Source organism: Miscanthus floridulus, chromosome 2 (assembly GCF_019320115.1).
Source record: "Miscanthus floridulus cultivar M001 chromosome 2, ASM1932011v1, whole genome shotgun sequence".
Classification (NCBI taxonomy): domain Eukaryota; kingdom Viridiplantae; phylum Streptophyta; class Magnoliopsida; order Poales; family Poaceae; genus Miscanthus; species Miscanthus floridulus.
The window spans coordinates 66,069,682-66,090,878 of record NC_089581.1 but is presented as its reverse complement, the minus strand read 5'-3'; the positions used below and the strand labels follow the sequence as shown (position 1 = coordinate 66,090,878).

The following is a 21,197-nucleotide window of genomic DNA, read 5'->3' as shown; positions in this document are numbered from 1 at the left end:
TTGGGCTCTTGCACACTCCACAGTTTTCTTGCATTGTTCTTATATAGGCGGTAAAAAGTGATCCATCACGGAATATACTACCTCGGGTAGGCTAATTCAGCACGATGGTGAGTGACCGGCGGCTGGGCGGCTAGAAAGTTTTTTTAAACAATGATTGGACTGCACACTCGGAAGATGGCAATTGGGCTATTGGAGCACTGGCAAGAGCTCTTTTGTTCCGTTTTCTGATTTTCAATGGTGAAGTCACTAGTGTGATGCATGACTGATGGTGCTGCACTTAGCATGCTTCCCAGTGCTTTTTGTCTCAAATCCAAAGTGGTAGTGGGGAGTGGAGACCCAGCCAGTGCAAGCATGTAATCTTATTGTAAAATGCATGCAGTTTCGTGCAGGATTTGGATTTTGGAGATGACTGCCGCAGCCGACACAGGTGAGATGATAGTTGGTGTCCTATTCAATTGTGTAGCAGCAATAGTGCCATGTTTGCATTGTGGGGAAGTTCATCTGGACTCTGCAAAAATGTTTCAGATGACGTTTCCTATAGTAGATATGCATAGGTGCTGTGAGTTGGATCTGCATTACGGGTTAATTGATGTACAGCGAACCACAATCGTGCGGCTCTTACCAATCTGTAATGCACTAGTCAAACAGAGAACAATTTAGTCTGTATGCCATCCTAGTGGATAAGCATTGCAGTGAGCAATAGGTCCAATCTGATTCACAGTACAACCAGGAATTCATACCACTAGCACGTCTATATGTTAATGGAAGAAAGAAAAACTGCACATCACATCACCTCTGTATAAGCAAAACGTGTATGCTACAACACTAGTGCAAAATAAAATTCTACCGACTTCAACGAATAGTCATGTGAGTAGGAGATCATAGATCATTACCACTAAACACATAGTGCAGCAATAGAAGAGTTGGTGCAGCCCGATAACATCATGTGCGTCGATGTAGAGAAAGTATACAGTCTTCCTCACATCCCAACAGCAGTTTCGCTTCCGTCTGCCTCATGTTAGCAAAAGCTATGTATTTAGAAAAGTCAAAACGTCTTGTAATTTCGAATGGAGGAACTAGTTATCATATTGTTTATTACACATCTATATGTTAATGAAAGAAAGAAAAACTACACAGCACACCAACTCTGTATAGGGGAATGGGTATGCTAGAGCACACCGTTCCTTCACCGTGTCTCGTAAATTTTGAAGTTTGGTTTGGCATGATTTGTGCACGTGTGAAGGGTGTCTCCAACAATGTTAAATTAAAGAGCTAGCCCAGGGGTGGCCAGCAGCCGGCTATGGCTGGCCACACTCTACCAACGACACGGCCATGGCCCTCCGGGCGACGGCAGCGGCCGGTTGGAGTGCCTAGGGACGGCCACAAGTCGTCTAGGGCAAAGATGATTGAGTCAAGCGATGGATTACATCTTTCCTAGGGATGGCAGCGGTGAAGATCGGCTTCCTGGACATTGTGTAGTATATGACGCGAGGGAGAAGAAGCCCAAGAAAATGTTGCGGGAAGGAGGAGATCGCCCGGGAAAAGTCGCACTGAGGGTTAATTTGGAAACTCAATTCAAATTCCCTTGGGATCCCTGACTTTTTTTCCAGGGTGGAAAATCCATGGGGGAATAATTTAAATAAATTATTTAGTTCTTCAGGTAGAGTTTTTCATCCCTGGGATGTGCCTCCCCCTTGCTTCCAAATTAACCCTGAGGAGGATACGCGCGTGATGGATTCCGCGGATTTTTCTGCACGTGGGGAGGCGGGGGGGGGGGGGGGGGGGGGGGAGTTTTCCAAGTGGAAAAGATTGGGAGGTGGGATTGAGAATTGTTGGAGATATGTTTTTTTTAATCTTGCCAAAAATCAAGGTTTGTGAGAATGTTTTTGGTACTCTTGGAGATGCTCTTAGTCCCTACTTACAATCTAAACCGGTCTATGGCAGCAGCTCATGATAAATAATAAAGATATATCACCTATGAATAACTATCCTCATGGCATATACAACCGATATTGATTTTTCAGTTAAACTTTAATAATGGAAACAACCTATTATTAATATTTTATTAAAAAAGTTTATTCTAAATATTAGGAGAAAAACTAATGTAACATAAATTCTCGCACAAATCAAGAGACTATCTAATCTAACCGTAACACAAATGTCAACTAGTTAAACTGAATCTAGAAACTACTTAATCTAAATGTAATTACTATCTAGATCTACTGTCTACATGACTATTATGAAAATCTAATACCTAGGTAAATTCTAACTATATCTATGAACTAATATGAACGGTGGAATCTCTAACTCCTACCTTCTTTCTCCTCTCCTCTCTTCCACGTTTTTTTTAATAAAACTGAATTTTGGCCAGTTTTTTGGCCTTTTATAGGGTGGAGGGGACACAACAACAACATTTGAAGCCTCAAAGAAGACAGCTTACCCCAAGTTCATTTGATGATAAGTGCATGGGAGCGGCGCTGACATATACCATCTCTGCAATTTAGCCTCAACATCCATAGAATAAAAATGAAATAAAAAGCATCAGTGGAGCGCCTCAGCGGAGCAATGTTTCGTCAATGAAATCCAATATGCTTGAAATGTGCAATAATGATTGATAATGCTTCAATCGACTTCCATTGGTTCTATGATAGGTGGATAACTTCCACCAGAGTGTTTTACACTCATACTGAGACACATGGTATCGGTTCAGACTTCCTATTGCCAAAGGTACACTAAAAGATGTGCAAAACTAGTACCCAGATAATGTGGGCTGATTTAGTGGATTTTTGCATGGCCCCATCCTATGGGCGGCTATATTTACCATCGTTTTTACCGGTGGTGAAACACGTGGAGACATAATCACACTGCATTTACTTCTTTTATGACCACATGAGCTAGCGGTTGATAAAAACCACCGTTTGAAACACCCCTATACCGAGCGGTTTTTGAATAACACCTTGTCAAATGGCAGCATATGCCTTGATTCACAAAACTCACTACATTTTCATAAAAAAGGAAATAAAAATGTAAATATTCCACTTTAGTACGGAAAGACTGAAAAAACAGATCAGGTAGGCCTGCTCGAGCAAGGCCTGTAGTTGCTAGGATTTTGGGCTTATGTTCCCAGTACGGCCCAGCTCAAAACTAGCCGCGGACTTGGATGGACAACTTGTCTTCTCCACGGCCCGAAGCCTCTCTCTCCTGCAGTTCTGCAGCTTCTGCTCCCACACACCCCTCCCCTGACTCCGCCATAAAAAACATCTCCAAAACCCCACTCCGCAATGAGACCCGCAGCAGCAGCAGCCACCGCTACCGCCGCCGCGCTCCGTCTCCGCGCCGCCTCTGCCTCCCTCTCGCCGCCCTCCTTCCTTACCGTAGAGCCTCCCTCATCCTTCCTCCGCTGCGCCGCATCTGCTCCCCTGCGCCTCCCCACGCCTCCGCCTCCGCCTCCGATTCCCAGCCCCCGCCGCGGTTGTCCTCTCCCATCATGGACGCGCAGTTCGAGCTCTTCCGCGCGCAGCTCGACGAGTCTTCCACCCTCCGCGACCGCATCCGTGCCGTCGTCTCCGAGATCGAGTCCGCCTCCCGCGTCGCCACCGCCGCGCTCCTCCTCGTCCACCAGCCCGTCCCCCTCGCAGGTAAGTCCCCTTCTCCACCATTTCACTTCTTCTAGGGTTTAGCCACACCGTTGCGCCTAATCTTGTTGCTTACTCTGGAACTGTTTATCCCCTTCTCTCTTCACGCAGATGTGCTCGTGAAGGCCAAGGCGCAGGTGGAGGTGATCAAGGGGCTGTACGCGCAGCTGGCAGAGGTCCTCAAGGAGTGCCCTGGTCAGTACTACAGGTGAATTGTTTCATCCATATTGGCGCATCTATTTCCAGGTTGTTAGCAATCGGAAATGTGTCATGTCTCATGTGTTTGGAGGGTTGTGGCTTAAGGTTCCATGGTGATTGGAGGACCGAGACACAGATGGTAGTGTCGATGCTTGCGTTCACGCACTGGCTGGAGACTGGTGGCCTACTCATGCACGCTGAAGCCCAGGAGAAGCTAGGATGTATGTCAGGAATCTGTCCATTGTTGCAGTAGATGCATTGTGGTAATTGGTAATTTAGTATAGCTTCTTACGGCATCTAAGTTTGTCTTTTTATCCTGTCTTTTTCAGTGTGCTCTGGGGAGTTTGGCCTTAATGTTGAGGACTACCTGACAGGTTAGTGTCTCTGTAAGTTTGTATACATCTTCACTGTGCTTTTGTACTTTGTAAAACATTGATGCTAGCCAGTCTTGAGAGTGGTTTTGCACAAGAATTCTACATGGAAAATTTTTCATATCAATCTCCTCTGGATTCAAAGTTTCTGAAAATCCTGATGCATCTAGACATGTTTACCATGTTACCGCCATCAGTTACTTATTGCTTGAAATGCGAGAAGTACCGCACGATTGTCATACATCTCTGAACTCATTTGGTTTCTAGATTTATGACACCTACGTCTTGTAAAATTTTGTGTGCAAATATGCTGTGTTACTTGAGGACTCGCTTGTTTTGTAGGACTGTGCTTCATGTCCAATGAATTTGTAAGTTCATCAACTCATCAAAGAAAGCAATAGTTCTGGTGAATGGTGATTTTATTTTTTTGTTAAAATAGCTCCTTTTCGGTTATGCTTATGACCGCCTGAAACAATAAAAACTTCAATGAGCCCAAGTGTTGGAACATATCACTGTTACAAAGAGGAATTGAGAAAATCTGAGGACTAGAACCAATTATGCCACGAGCCATTAATTAAATGCCATCATTTGGAACTCTTGAAATTATTTATGTGTACCTGTGGAGATCTTATTTAGAAAGATAAGTCCAAAAGATTAATTAATTATATGAATTCCACCTATGGTATTCAGGACTAATCATTTTAAATTTAAAATGTCAATCGTGCAGTAGAATTACAAAGCCATCAGGTAGGATTAAAAACTACTCTGATGTTGTTGCATGATTTCCATTTTATGTTCACTTGGGCTAGTTGCTGCATGCCAGTCGCCATACAATTTAAGCTCCATTTTAGTTGTAGAGAGTTTGGAATTGTGATAATATTTTGTGTTTATACTAGGTAATGGCCCGTGCGTTGCTATGGGCATATGGAATTTCAAATTAAACATTTATTCTAAACAATTATCATACTAAGGCCATTTTATTTGCTTGTGCAATAAATAATCTGACCATTTCAACAACAACAACAACAACAACAACAACAACAACCAAGCCTTTTAGTCCCAAGCAAGTTGGGGTAAGCTAGAGTTGAAACCCAACATGAGCCCCTAGTCACGGTTCAGGCACGTCAATAGCTGCTTTCCAAGCACTCCTATCCAAACAAAGATCTCTAGGTATATCCCAACCTTTCAAATCTCTTTTTATTGCCTCCCCCCATGTCAGCTTCGGTCTTCCTCTACCTCTCCTCACATTGATATTTCGACTTATGACTCCACAATGCACTGGTGCCTCTGAAGGTCTCCTTTGGACTTGGCCAAACCACCTCAACCGATGTTGGACAAGCTTAATCTGACCATTTCAAAACCTGATAAAATCAAATACCTTAAATTCATCCTAAAATTCAGGAGTAAATTTCGCTAGCGGTCCTTAAACTTATCCCAAGTTCTCATCGGGGTCTTAGTACTTGCAAATTGCATGTTCATCTCCCTAAGGACGTGTTTGGTTCCATCAGAGCCCAGCCTGGCTCATATATAGGATGCATGCCCTAGCCAGCCCGACCCCTGACCTGGTTGGCCTCTTTGTTTGGTTGCCTGTTTCACTATATGGACAATGCATGTTTGGTTGTGGTGGATTGCATGTGAATTCAAAGAAGAACATACTAGATCAGTTTGTTTGGTTGGCTGTATACAGCATGGTCTGATTACCTTCTACATGAAATGGTGAGGATACCACCATCCCACCTCCAGGTCTATCATACGGAGGCCAATTTACATTAAATTGCAGCACACATTTACATCATGTTCCAAATTAAAATGGTGATGGCAATGACTTGAACTAAGATTATGGCATATTTACATGTGAAACCCCCTTGATCTTCCTGTTGATTTCTCCTACCCTATTTTTGTCCCGTGTCTTTTTCTTGATGATAGAAAGGTGCCCAAGCTTGTTCTCTTGTCCATGGAACATAGCATAATTGTCAAAAAGGCATACATCATTGGCAATAGAGATGTGCTCATAATATCATAGCAAACAAGTAGGGAAAATGAACACATCATATGCAATGGAACAATGCTCAAGTACAACAGAATTAGCACTCATCATTTGCAATGGAGCTGTGCTCAGGTACAATAGAATTAGCAAGCTTGTTTATTGATCACATCTTAGGCAGTTGAGTTGTGCTCTGGAACAGCAGAAATAGCAGAGATGAAGACACTATTTGCAATGGTCATATGCATAGGGAGAGGAACTGCATGAAAACTGAAAATGAGTAAGCAGCAAATGCATCCAACCATTACCTCAGTAAAAAAGCATACAGAACATGTGGCCATTCCATCAATAAAACAGAAAGAATGGAACATGACCACCTCCTCAGTAGAAAAAAAGAAAGACAACAAAATCATAATTGCACAATCACATTGCCTCATTTTACAAAACAGTAATATAGGAACATATCATCATTGCACAACTCCATTGCGTCAGTTAAAAAAAAACAGTAATATGTGAATATGGTCATTGCACAACATCATTGGATCAGTTCAAAAACAGGAATATAGGATCATATTAGAATGCATACAGGGAGGGAAATGGGGAAAACAGTCGTAGTTACTGTGAGATCTCGAGCAACAGACGGGATTGTGTGGAGCGAAGCACATCCACACAAGAGAAAACTGAGTTAGTACCAAATTACCTATAGGAAACAAGAACAAATCTTCCTAGAGATAAGGAATTGCCTTTTTACCTCCAAACAAAGTAGCAGCATGAATCGAATCCTACAAATGAGAAACTGTCAGGGCTCGCAAAAATCACATTTGGAAAACAAAGAAATATTAGATCTACAGATGAATCATGGATACCTGCTCTGTGTGTCACGAACCAGTGACAAATCGAGCCCAATTTGCCCAATTTTTGTTTTCTATTTTTTTATGAAAATTGAATTTAGCCCAATTTTCTTTTGGAAGATTGTTGTTCTTTCCCCTGTTTGGATGGCCAATTGTGATTTTACTCCTTTTTCAACTTTGTGATTTTACCCTTGTTTTTGGAATCCAAAGCCACCGTTTGAGCCTGTTATAGACTCTGTTAGCCGAAGGCTGGATAAATGAATGAAAGGAAAAGAAGAAAAATAAAAAAAAGGCGACACTAACCCCTGACCTTATCCTAACCCTCCTGACATCCGCTGATGGTTGACTAAGCATGTGCGACTTGTTAAACTTTACTTAAATTTGAAATATTTGCAAATGTTGGTGTATTTTTTTTTCAGAAACGCTGTCCAAATATTTGATGTCAAAATAGAGGATAAAATTACGGAGTACTAAAAAACCTTGGGGCAAATTCACACGGAAAACTAGTATTTTTTAGCTGAACCGACACTGTTAACTCCTCTTAATGGGACATAGGTAAACTCTGCCTTCATTTTGAAAAAAGTAAGGGCAAAACCACAAAGTTAAATAAACAAGAGCAAAATCACAATTAGACTTGAAAACAGAGGTAAGAAGAGAAGAGTCCTGTTCTTTTTTGCTTTTCTGATTTGTCCCCTGGAACTTCTTCCATGTGCTATATTCTTACTGATCAATATGAGACATGATTCATGAACCTGGTCGACTTGGGTCGTTGACCCAGATTAATTGGGGTCAGCATTCCAAAATTGCCACCCCTCACCCACACATCAATATTCTAGACACGTGCGACCCTGACCCCTTACCTGGTTGACCCAGATTTCTTGTGACTGTATTTGATGCCTTTAAATCTTGAACACAGCTTTAAACTTATTAATAGTAATAGAGCACACAGCTCTTCCTTTGACATGGAAGTGTATTTTCATAAATGAATATATTTGATTAAATCTTGTGACAATCGTTGCAAGCTAGTCCAATGGTTGACACTTGCACATTTCAGCAGTAGTTAGGAAAAAAAGGTTATGCTTAGAGGAAATAATTCCTTCAAAGAACTTAAATGGTTTGATGTTTCGCTTCCTTTTACAGCCCCTTCCTAGTATGACAGGATTGGTCATAGTTGTAGGGCTGAAATACATTCTCTGAGCTTCTATTTCTTTTGGAATTAATTGATATGCTCCCTAAATTTTGTTCAGTTTGTTCACTCAAGTTGATTCTTCCATTTCATCATTTATTTTACATTATTGCATTTCTCCAAAAAAAAGGGAATAAATGCATGATTTCATATGCTAACTTCACTTTAAATACTAAATCAATTTGTACTGCTAATATGCCAACTGGAAAGAAAAAAACAAGTGGGTTGAGGGATCATGCATTCATGCTCAACATGTACTGTTTATTGAGATGAATTTAAGATTTTTGTGTGAGCTCAGGACTAATCCATTTTATTCTTTCCCATTGTTGTCTAGTATGTTCAACCTATTTTCTTTGCACGGTTAAAAGAACAAAACATCCTAGTTGATTCATGACATCAAGGGAAACAAATAAATTAGAATCATATAGCACCTCTTCCTTCCATAGTTTCTTAATACCTTGTTAGAGGCACCTGGGCTGATGTGCTGTCCCTAGTGTACTTTAGGTGAAGGAAAAACTGTCAATCATGGTTAGCATCAAACTTTACATGACACCACCTGCATTTCATACTGGATAGAGATATTTTGTGGTTATTGCATGGATGGATGTGTAGAAAAAGTTGTAATTATCACAAGCCAAGAACTGGAATTAATGGCTGTGATGATTTTGTTTTGCAGCCTAGATTTGTAGTAAATCGCGTCACTGCTGGCGACTACGACTGTCCTAAAAGGGTTTTGGGCTTCTTGACCGATCTTCATGCTTCCTTTAGGATGCTGAACCTGCGCAATGACTTCTTGCGTAAGAAATTTGATGGTGAGTTTATCTGTTATCAACTTGTTTAAGCTGTTAATTGAAAACAAGGCCTCATCTATTGTTGTATATTAATGCTATGCTCATGGTTATGCCTCCTCTCTGTTAATCATTTTGCAGGGATGAAGTATGATTTGAGGAGGGTGGAAGAGGTCTATTATGATGTGAAGATCCGAGGACTTGTACCTGCGGAGTTGAAACAAGAGACTCAATCGTAGAATCCTTGGTAATGTTAACATACTTTGTGGTTTGGCTTTTGCCATCCATAACGTGTTCATCTAGCTAAAATGCCAAAAATTTCTGTTGGAGCGTATGTGTTATGGTGTTTTGGGGGCAATCGCATGACCTTGCTCATTTCTTTTGCTGTGGTGCCACATGTTCATGCATTTGACCTCGGAATGTACATTGAGTGAGGTTTCGTGAACTCTGGAGAGAATAATTTAATGTCTCACCTTGCCTTTCACAAATCTTGATGCTTGTCTAATGGTTATATACATGTTTGTATTTTCATTCGGATTCGTGGTTTGTAGGCAAGGCAATGATAGGGTGTGTTTGGTTTGAGGAATGGAACGATTCATCATTGTTTCAAGCTCTTTTTTAGTTTTAGTGCGACAGAACGGGTTGATTCTTCATCAACTCATCATATGCGCTAAGAACTAGTACAATGAATGAGATGATTTTACCAAAACTGATAGGAACTTATGATGATGTGCACCATCTCATCAAGGATTAGTGGATTCTCAAACCAAATATCCTATTCCGTTGTATGATGCTGATGTGCACAAGAGCACATAAGCTAGCGGATCCTATTCCCTGATGTGCACAAGAGCACATAAGCTAGCGGGAAATCAAGTTCCGAGTCAGCCTGTTGGCTGGGAGTGGGATGCATTTATTTATAAATTTGCAGTGGTCAATATTACTGTGCTTGCCACCGTAAGCAAGATGTTCTGTTCTTGCAGGGGTAAACACAGGACGGTATTGACGATAGGAAAACCAGTGTGTAAGATCCCTGAACCTGACTTGGAGTTAGCTTAAAAACGCATCTACAAGTTTTCTAGACATTGCCCGTAGACAGGCTGCAGTCCATCGTGTCCACCAGCAAGCTGATCTGGTCCAAAGAAGCGTCGATCTGATCCCAAAGATGAACAAGGCGGAATCAGCGTCCCGAATCCTTCGTATCGGCTGATGTTGTCCAGAATTAGCTCGCTTCAACTTATTAACCTAGCTTATCAGTTATTGAACAGTGTTTTCTCTCTCATAACAAATCAGCTTTAGTCGGTTTATAAGCTGCAGCCGAGAGACGCTATCGCTTAAAAAGGTAGTCTCATAAAGAGTGCATCGCTTACTAGCTATCTGGACATTTGTCCTCTCTGTCCGCGAAAACAGCCGCAAATCCTCCCGTATTTTCGTGAAAACAGCCGCTGCCGCTGCCTCTGCATGCTGTGGCTGTGCTCTTCTTCTATTTTGTACTGTGGATTCCTGCAGCGGCAGCCGCTGAAAAGGGCAGCCGAGGCTTATACTGCTTTAGCCGGTTAGCCCCCACAGCCACAGCCACAGACGTCCCGAATGCAATGTTGGGTCATTGGTAATTCTTGATATAGTGAGTCCGTCAGCGCCGGACGCTCCGATCGTGGGCCGTCCACGCAAGCCCAACTACCGGCTCTAAAAGAAAATGGTTGAAGCGGTGGCCGTTGTGGCCTCGTCCATTCGAGTGAGTTATTCTTATCCATTATTCACCGAGCCAGAAGGTTGGCGAAAAGGAGGCGGGCGAGATGCCGACTAAGCTCACTGGAGTAGTTGCTGTGGTGAATCAGAGATTCGGTGGCGGTGGCGTGGGGTCAGCGATGCAGCCACAGAGGCAACGACATCTACCTCGCGCACGGCAGCGCATCTCCGTTCCCCAGGCCGCGACGTCAGGGATCTAGCGGCCGCCCTCAGGCAACCACTGCGCTTTCGGTGTCCGGCTGTTGGTTTACGCCCCTTCAGCGCTCTTGTAGCTCGCATCTCTGACGACCACTGCGCTCCCCGCATTTGGCTGCCGGCTGTCGCCGCGCAAGCAAGGCGACGATGGCTCTGAGGCCCGCACGCGTGGGAGGAATCGGTGGCTAACGCATGGTCCCCGCGCGAGCTCTACACCGGTGAACTCTACGCGCCGACGAGCCTCCATTCCGAAACAGAAATATTGCGTTGAATGCGTCTGTTGCAGGCTTATGTTTTAAGCGTTTCAGAGTTTTAGAGGTATGTTGCAAGTATTTCATGCGGATGTTGCAAAAGTAGATCACGATATTACACAAGTTATAATAGTTATACACGTATGTTGCAAGCTTTTGTTCCTAATGTTTCATCTATGTTTTTTTTCCAGACGTACGTTACAAATGTCTATTTGGATGTGTCATATGTTTTACGCATATGTTGCAAGTGTTTTATCTAGATGTTGCGTATGTTTTACGATGGTTTTCAAATGCTTTTCATGTGTTTTTTCAAATGTTTTATTCGTCTTCAGACGTATGTTGCAATTGTTGTATCTAGATGTTTCAAAAAGTAAATTGAGTGTCGCATCTCATTCCCTTTCCGCTGCCTTCCTCGGCGTCTTCTCCTTCTGGTGCCGATTGAACATCCGTCTTTTTCTCGGTGAAGTTCGGAGCGGCATGAGTCGGCTGTAGACGCGGACGTCCAGACACGGAACCCGCTGCAGACGTGGGCGTCCGGACGCTGACAAGGCCTTGGTTCATGCATCGAATGTTTGTCCGAAGACCATGCCCTCACAGGCTCAGACTGGTAGCTCTACAAAGGGTGTCGTGTTGCTGCTTTGGGCCACGGCCCACTAGCTACTCTCTAAACTGTGCACCCTGTTTCATGGACCACCATCAATCTCAGAATGTGCTCTATTATAAATCCTAGAACCTACTACATAATTCCTTGCTCCATTCATCATCTATTTTTGTTTGCAGGTACTAATTCTTTTGGAACAAATTAAATGCTCATCATCATCATTACTCGACGAAATTTGGCGGCATCAGCCTGTGTAATACACAATGTGTGCTAGCAAATCAACATCAAAATTAGTTGTGTCTCATGTCAGCCATGATTTGCACTCACAACATTTCAGGCAGAACAATGTTTTTCAGCCAATTTCAACAAGCAAAATGGAGCCTAAGCCCGCTTCCAGAACGCGAGAGGGCATGGCTGGCGGGATTATGTGGATTAGCGGCGCGGGTCACCCAACATCGATAGGTGATTCACCTACGCCCTGCGCCTTGTCCGACATCCGTGTGCCATCGGCCGGCTGGGGCCGGATAGCAACAATGCACTCACACTGCAGGCCATAGTATAAGTCGTATGCTCACTACTACACAAAGCATTTTTAGGGACGGCTGGGAACTCTTTGTAGGGGCGGTTCCTAGATCGCCCCTACAAATCGATTTGTAGGGACGGTTGGTGATTGAGCCGCCCCTACAAATCGATTTGTAGGGGCGGCTGGTATTACAAATCATGTATTTGTAGGGGCAGTTCCTAGGCCGCCCCTACAAATCGATTTGTAGGGACGGTTGGTGATTGAGCCGCCCCTACAAATCAATTTGTAGGGGCGGCTGGTATTACGAACCGCCCCTACAAATCGATTTGTAGGGGCGGCTGTAGTGCCAGCCGCCTCTATAATACCTGTTTGTAGGGGCGGTTCAATATAGAACCGGTATATTTTCCCGCAAAAAAAAAATTCAAATTTACAATTCAAATTCGACCAGAACTGTTTGTTTCCGCGTATTCCATCCAGCGTTCGCGTTGCCGAACGCCCCGCGACCAACGTTCCGAACCGCGTTCGCGTTGCCGAACGCCCCGTGACCAACGTTCCGAACGCGACTACCAGCACAATAGTATTATATAAACTACAATTACAAGTCAAATTCGTAAGGATATATACAATCCATCATTTAATATACAAATTCCATAAACATTGTTATCAATGTCCTAGAGCTAGCCTTTCAGTCTCACGAAAGTGTTGGTACTGAGGATTTCTACCTAAGTCAGACTCTCGGTCATGGTAGACGCCTTTGACGTGTACAATCTGGTCCAATATAAAGTTGCAAAGGTCGCCGATGAGCTCTAAGAGTTGGTCATCCTTGTATGAGTCTTTTTTCATTCCTTTCTCTTCTCTCCACTACAAGTGAACAAGTTTCGGTTTAGTATTTCATACCATGTACGAAGTTTTTATACTACTGATGAAGAGGTTCAAACTTACCCTTAAGGGGTGTCTCCTGTAGGCACTGGTGTTACTCATCATAGAACATATATAGTATCCACAATGTACACTCCCAGGCCTCTGCTTGGGGCACTATGTGTTTTGCATATGAAAATGTTAGGTAATACTTTTGACAGCCATGTAACGGAGTACTAAAGAAGTAAGTTACACTTACCGCACATAGTGTTTTTATAGCCAGCTTTTCCTTCCTCGCTGGATCATGCCTTCCGTGATGATGAGTGACATAGAACCTAAATGTCCTGTTCGAATTATTTTAGCAAATACAACTTGTTAGTATCCATAAGTGAACGTTTCAAGTATGTATACAAACATATAAGCTAATGAGGATTATCGATATGTATACGTCTTGAGAATCGATATGAAGTCTTTGTATGTCGCCGGGTCCTTATCTATTGAATCAAAGACCCATGCCATGCTCCTCCCGACATCGACGGCTATACAAATCCAGTGGTTGCTGCATGGATTTAATCATAGAACTAGATAAGCTCTTTTGCATCGAATAAAATATATCGAACAAAGCTTTAAGTATATAGTTGAACTTACTCGAAGTTGTATGGTAGCCATATAGTAGAGTGTTGTTGTAGATTTTTGAAAGCCAGAGCAATGTATGCCGCAACCTTAAGGGACTCTTCCTTTAGTTTTGCCGTACAGATGCGCTCTTTCTCCCGAAGAGTCTTTGCAGCAGCTAGCTCTTTGGCATCCACTGTCCACTGTTTAGGGTAATTAAAATTTGGTTGGGCTATAGCTTGAGGGTCTACATACCCGGCTTTCAGACTTGGCATTTGTTTGACAATGTGCACTTGCATTCTACAAATCACGACGTTGGTTAGTTACAACAAAATTCAAAGATTACATTCATATCATATCGGGAGGACAAGGACTTACAAGCACCACGTGCGAATTAGATTCATCTCCATTTCTCCTAGGTGAAAGCATGTGTGCATGTCATTAAAGTCAAAGACAATTTTCCCGGCTGGGCTTCCAAATGTGCCGGTGGGGAAGCATGCTTGTACGAGATCTATGCTCGTTGGGAGAACACGCAAGTACCAATCATGGAACCTTCTCATTCCAAGTGGTAGGCACCGGATGTCCCGGTTTGATATAAAGGGCTTGCCTCTTTCATATGTTTTCGGGCAATCCTTTGACCATTTGATGTCATCAACATTTGGATACTGCTTTGTAATTTGGTGGAGTTTGCTAGTTACGGCCTCCTCAGAACCCTGTTCTGGGACTTGTTTAACTTGGTTCTCAGGCTTGAACGGGTCATGTGAATACCACTTGGACACCGATGAGACGTCTTTCACCGGAACATAAACTGGCCTTATGTTGATTGGAATCTTCTTTCGAAGTTCCCATTCAGGCACGTCCTCATCTTCTTGTGCATCACCTTCTTTAGGAGGCACTCGTTGTTCATGTATCGGCTGTGCTCGTTGAGAAGACTGTGGCATCTCATCATGCACTTGCTTGGTACGAGCTGGAGAAGGTTGTGGCATCTCATCAGGCACATGCTCGCTAGAAGGCGGGGAAGAATGTGGCATCTTAGGTACATGGTGGTCACGAGATGGTGAAAATATCTCTCCAACCACAACAACTCGCTCCAAATTTGGGAGAGGGGGAGGTGGCGAAGAAGCAGTCAATATAATGTCCCGTTTGTGCCAGAGGATGAACTGCCCAATAACGTCTCCGAGTAACACCAGCCCCTCGGGAGTTGCGTAGTCTATCCTCCACTGCATGAACTTGGGCTTCATGGTATGCACCTCGACCCTAGTGTAGTCCGGCGGTATCTTATTATTGTGGTGTAAGCCACCGGGAGGATGTGCCACACCCGTTGCCACCTCCATCACAGTGTTCTGTCGGCCGCTGAGAAACACCAAGGTGCAACTAGTTGGTTCCCATATGCGATCGACGAGGGTTGTGGCTGCAGTGGAACCTTGGCTGCTAGGAACTTTCGGAGGGCTGCCAACTAATGCTAGTTCTCCCGGCGGCGTCACTAATATCCATGGCTCCATAGACAGTCCTTGCTCCTCCAGCGCCTTCGCAACTAGAGCCTTCACTTGGAGCTCAAGACTAGTCTCCCGGTCTCGGCTATGTTTCTTGTACATGTGCCTGTCCTCTTTGAATCCTTGCTTCCAGGTCGTCCTTTTCCCTAGCCCCTTGGTGCGGCCTGTGTGCTCCTTGTTTCCCAAGCCAAGGCTAAGCTCATCCCTCTCTCTGGAAGGATTGAAGGAGCCCTTCTCCTTGTCTTCAGCATATTTCAGTATCCTTGATACCGCCTCTTGGGTCTCCGGCTTATCAAATTTAAGATTACTGCCGGATGATTCTATACTCCTCGCATATATCTAGTTCCTTGAGCGTACCTTCAGATTCGTCACATCGATATTCCCAGCAGCTGCGGCCTCTTCGTCCATCTTCCTAAACTGCTCTTCCTTGGCATAGTAGCCACCGAGGCCTAGACGATGGTGGTGTTTGTTCCTCTTCGCCAGCTCGGTGTTACGGGCAGTGAGCTCCAATGCCTCCGGTGAAGTCTTCTGAGCCACGAGCTCCTCCCATTGACTAGGAGTTATTTTGCCGAACTCTTTGAAGGGAGTTAACCCCTTTTGAATATACTTCGTGTTGAGCTCCGACCTCCAACGTCGGAATACCTCTCCCATCATCCTGAAAGCATTTTTTTACCAGTTCGTGCTTACCCTCCGGAAATCTAAAATTGACCCTCAGGTGCCTATCCCATAGTTCATTCTTTTTGTTCTCTGGTACCTCTTTCCAGTTAGGGATTGCTGGGTTCAATTTATCTTTTACTAGGGCCCCGATCGTATTACGGAATCGTCCTCTTAATTCCTTCGGCTCAAGGACCTCCCCTACTGGCCCGACCTCCGTTATCACATAGCATGCCTTATCTGGATATAGATTTCCTTTTCTATCCCCTCATTTCCTTAGTCGTGGTTGTGTCTTCAGGTTGTGGAGCAGAGGCATCATGATCCATCTCTGTGGCTGTTGCCTCTACTCTCCTTTCCTCTACTTCGTCTTGTCCAGCGAGATGTCGCGGACGTCGACGTCGTCTTTTCTGAGTTTCAGGAGGGACCTATATATACGACAGGTCAAAGTGTTAGCAGAGGTAACACAACCAAAGCTTTATCAAAATTTACAAGCTAAGGCTTTTTCCCTACCTCCTCCATAGTAGTAGTAGTAAGAGCAGTGGAGTAGTAGTAAGAGTAGTAGTGTAAGAGTAGTGAAGTAGTAGTAAGAGTAAGAGTATAAAGTAGTAGCAAGGACAACTTAAGTATTAGTTAAGTAGTAGTATAGAGTATCAGCAACAGTTAAGTAGTACATAGTAGTAGTAGTATAGAGCAGTGGCAGTAGTTATGTAGTAGTAAGAGAAGTAGTAGGCACATATCCAGTTAACTTTGTAGTAGTAGAGTAGTATAGAGAGTAGTACGAGTAAGAGTAAGAGTAAGAGTACAGACAATAGCATCAAAGCAAATACAGTGTATGTATAATATGAGAAGAAGCTGATGCCTAGAGTATTAAAAGCAGACAATAGCATCAAAGCAAATACAGTGTATGTATAACTTATTAAAAGCAGCCATTGTTATGGAGAATAGAAGATTGAGTCTGTTAGTATCACAAACATAATTTTAGTTCCAGTGCTTATTTCACCTTGAGCACATAAAAGGATTGACTATTAATTTGCACCGTTCAAATATAAGTGTTTAAGCTTTTACATTTCTACTTGTTGCACAGTTCAAATATAAGTGTTTATGTCTCAATCCCTGCCATATCCGAGCACATCTATTTAGAGACATCTATTTTTCCCTAGATCCGAGTCGAACCCACTGAACAACCATTCAAATTAAAGCAATGCCCAGTGTATTGTATTGTATTTGTGCAGCATAAATTAGTGGTGTGATAATTAATGTCTTGTTCATTTCTGCTGCCTACACAGCGAATTCTGTTTATTATCATGTCTAGTTATCATAATTAAAACTTAATCTCTATATTGTCATTGTGTCAAAAAAAGTCTATTGCTTTGAAACATGTTTTTGTTTTTGTGTAAAGAAAGTGCAGAAATGTATTGTTAACTTATGGACGTCATAGATACTCAAATAAATGACATCATCCAAGTTCTCACTTCTCAGGCTTGATTCTAGCAAGTACCCATTAATTAGGGGGGTGGGGACAATCAGGAATCGATAAAGGTGCTAAACTCATAGAACATGCACTTATATAGAGAACAGTCACAATAAACTGTATAAAAGAAGAAAAAGAATGTGTAGCAGCCAGCAAGTACCAATCAAGAAGCAAAACGCTAAAAATGTAGCACTAGCATAAGATAGTAGTAACACTAGCATAAAAGAAGACAAATCTGCATGTGGCTTGATCACTCTATTTTGATGCAAAATGCCAAGTTAGAGTACCAGAAATAATGATGAGTTTAGAAGAGGTAATAAAGCGTAGGGGCAGAAGCTTGCCTTGCTGTTCGGCAGTAGCTTGTGATGCTGCACTAGAAGATTAGAGGAACGCAGGGCTAAAAGATAAGTGGCTGACAGTATGTTCAGAGATCATCTTGAAGAACAAAACCGGTCCTGTTGCACTAAGTTTCCGAAAAGAGAAGCAAGGTTCGCTGTAAAAGTGGTTGAGGAGTAGAGTTGTTTAGTCCTGATACTTGCAGTGCGTGGACTTGATTTAGTTCAGCCATACATATTTTTAGTGCAAAGCAGGCAAATTGAGAACTTTAGTAAAGAGTGGAGGTATTTGTGCAGCCTGACGAAGTTCAGCAACGATGATTTTAAAAAAATACAAGACAAGGAGATGCCAAATGGAGGATAGATGATCACAGGGCAGTGTATGACTTTTTTGTTTGAATGAGAAGCTTGCGGCAAGTAGCACCGGTTATACAGCCCTTGATATAAGCAAGCAGTATAGTTCAAAAATGGAAATGAATGAAACTGAAAAAAAGACTACTAAAACTAAACCACTAATAACTATAAGCTAATCAAGGATTCAAAAGGCAGCCAAAGGATCACCTTCAAATATTTAACATTGAGGCTAAGACTAAGATCAAGTCTCACCAGATGCCAGAGTAGGTACAAAACACTTTTCAATATGGTTGCATATGACATCATTTTTCTAGCTGTCAACAAGATGTACTTGAAGTAACATGTTCCATATATTTACTTTTCAACTGTAGGTTGTATTTTGGAAATGGATCACTCCCAAATTGTTGGGTTGAGTGACACAAACATATGTCTTAGTTTTATTTATATTTTTAATAGATATAGATGATAAGTACTACAGTTAGTTTTCTCACATGTGCAGATGATAAGTACTACAGTGACAAACTGGAGTGCAGTGAGGAATTGGTAGATCTTGTCAAGGTAAGATGGGTCCTATGCTGTCTATTGATTTTATGGTTTTTCTGTACTATGCCAAACTACGTTCATTTGTCTTGGTTGTTGCTAATAATTTCTTTTACCCTTTGATGTAGACTATGGATAATGATTTGGGAACTCCTCTCTACCGACAAACTCACAAACAGAAGCAACGACCTAGAATGAAATGGCCAGCTAGGAAGGTCGGGGAATGGAGAAGGGGTTGGGAGTACCTGTAGAAGACTTGACAGAGAGGGAGCGCCGGTGTCGGGGATGTCGAGCCAGGGGTGCAGAGAGGCAGCCTGACGGCGGAGCTCAAACCCTAGCCACCGCCGAAGTCGATCTGCAGCTAGAGCACGCGGTCGAGCGCGGTGTCGTGGCGGCCCGGGGATGTCGAGCTATGGCCCCGGGGTGCGGAGTGGGGGCGTCGGCGTCGAGAGAGGTCTGGTAGGCGGCGGAGAGGCGGTGCGGAGAGGGAGGCGGCGGCGGCGGGGATGTTGAGCTATGGCCCGGGGGTGTGGAGAGTGAGGCGCCGGTGTCGGGAGAGGTCCGGGAGGCAGCGGGAGGCGGCAGAGAGGCGGTGCAGAGAGGGAGGCGGCGGCGTCGGGGGAGGCCGTCCGGGGGTGCGGAGAGGCAGCCTGACGGCGTCGGGAGGAAGAAGGGAGCGCCCACCAATTTGTCACCCGAGCGCCCCTGTTTATATACCAAGGGTGATTTGTAGGGGCGGTTCCTGATCGAGCCACCCCTACAAATGCATTTGTAGTCGCGGTTCCTGATCCAGCCGCCCCTACAAATGCATTTGTAGGGGGCGGTTCCTGATCTAGCCGCCCCTACAAATATTTTCTATTTAATTTAATTATTAATTCTATATTTTTTTAAACTTTGACTATAATTTTATGACATTAAATGAAATATAATGAAAATGTTGTAAACATTAAAAGTCACCTTTTATTTTGGTCATCTTGTCATGTGACTTTTTTTGAACGATTCAAAATTTGAAATTCAAACAATTTTAACTTAAAATAATATTTTGAAAGAGTAAATGATTTCCGTTGAAAAACTCATGAATACCAAAGTTGTAGAACTCATCAATATATACAACTTTTATTTTGATCATCTTTTCATTTGACCAAATTTGAACAGTTGAAATTTTGAATTTCAATAAATGGCAACTTCAAACAAGATTTTGAAACCTTAAATGATTTCAACAATAAAAGTCGTGAACATAAAAGTTGTTTAACTCATCACACATGCATAAATGAAGTCTTACAAACACACACTTACACAAACACTCCACGTTCAACAACTAGCTAGCCCGCTGTAACGACTTTTCCCTTGACACCTTTTTGTTCCCATGGCATTATGTCTTTGGGGAGGTTCTTTTCCACAACACTGATCTTCTTAGGAAAGTCTGTGAATAGCGGCATCTCATCGTAGTTATTATAAGCTTCAACATCGTCCACGCCATCAACTCTAATAATGTGCTGTTTCCCGGAGGCAACCACGTGCTTTGTCTTCTTCTTCGGGGGGAGGTTACTTTGTGGGTCAGACATATAGAAAACTTGTGCGACACGTGAAGCGAGCACCCAAGGGTCATCTTGGTAGCCTAGATTCTCGAGGTCCAGGACTCTCAATCCGATCTCGTTCAGTTGGTGTTGTTTGATCCAGCGGCATCGAAACAGGGCCACCGTTATATCCCTTCCATAGTCAAGTTCCCATATCTCTTCAATGATGCCAAAGTATTGGATTTTTCGCCCTAATCCATCGAGAGCCTCTATTCGAACGCCGCTGTTTTGGTTCACATATTTACTATCCTTTGCGTGGGTATAGTACGTATACCCATTGATGTCATAAGCATTCCAAGATGTCACTTGTCTCGATGGCCCCTCCGCTAACCTACTGATGGTAATAGAGTCTATGGTTTCTCCAGGTGGTATGTTTTGGTCCTTCAACTATGTAGTTAGTCGTTGCTTGTGTTGTTTCATGACCCAATCATCCGAACGGCCATTTCTCTCCGCCATAATGATATCCAAGTGTTCATCAATATACAGTTGCATTAGTTGTGTACTCTGCAAGACACTATAATACGCCCGACTCACCTCTTTGTAATCATGGTCGATGAACACTTTTCTACCACTGGTGCCCTCCCCAGCCAGCCTACCCTTGTGATGAGAATCAGGTTTACCAATCCCTTTCTGTACTTTTAGGTACTCTTGACAGCACTCGACGTCTTCTTTAGTACCATAACCCTCTATCATGGAGCCCTCTGGGTATGCTCGATTATGCACGTATCGACTTAGAACCGACATGAACCGCTCATAGGACCACATTTCATGCAAGTAGCAAGGGCCAAGCGCCTGTATCTGATGAACCATGTGAATCATGAGATATGGCATTATATCAAAAAAGCAGGAGGTAAACACATCTCCAGTTGGTTTTGTGTCTCCACCACAAATTCATGTAGGTCACTCAGCTCTTCCTTGCCAATCGTCTTCTGTGAGATCTTTTTAAAGAAGTAGCACATGCGGGTGATGGCCAT

At 43.2% G+C, this 21,197-nt stretch overlaps 1 pseudogene; it reads left to right on the top strand.

Annotated features, from left to right (window-relative positions):
* Window positions 1-3,281: 3,281 nt before the first annotated feature.
* On the top strand, window positions 3,282-9,458 carry LOC136539020 (uncharacterized; annotated as a pseudogene).
* Window positions 9,459-21,197: the final 11,739 nt, after the last annotated feature.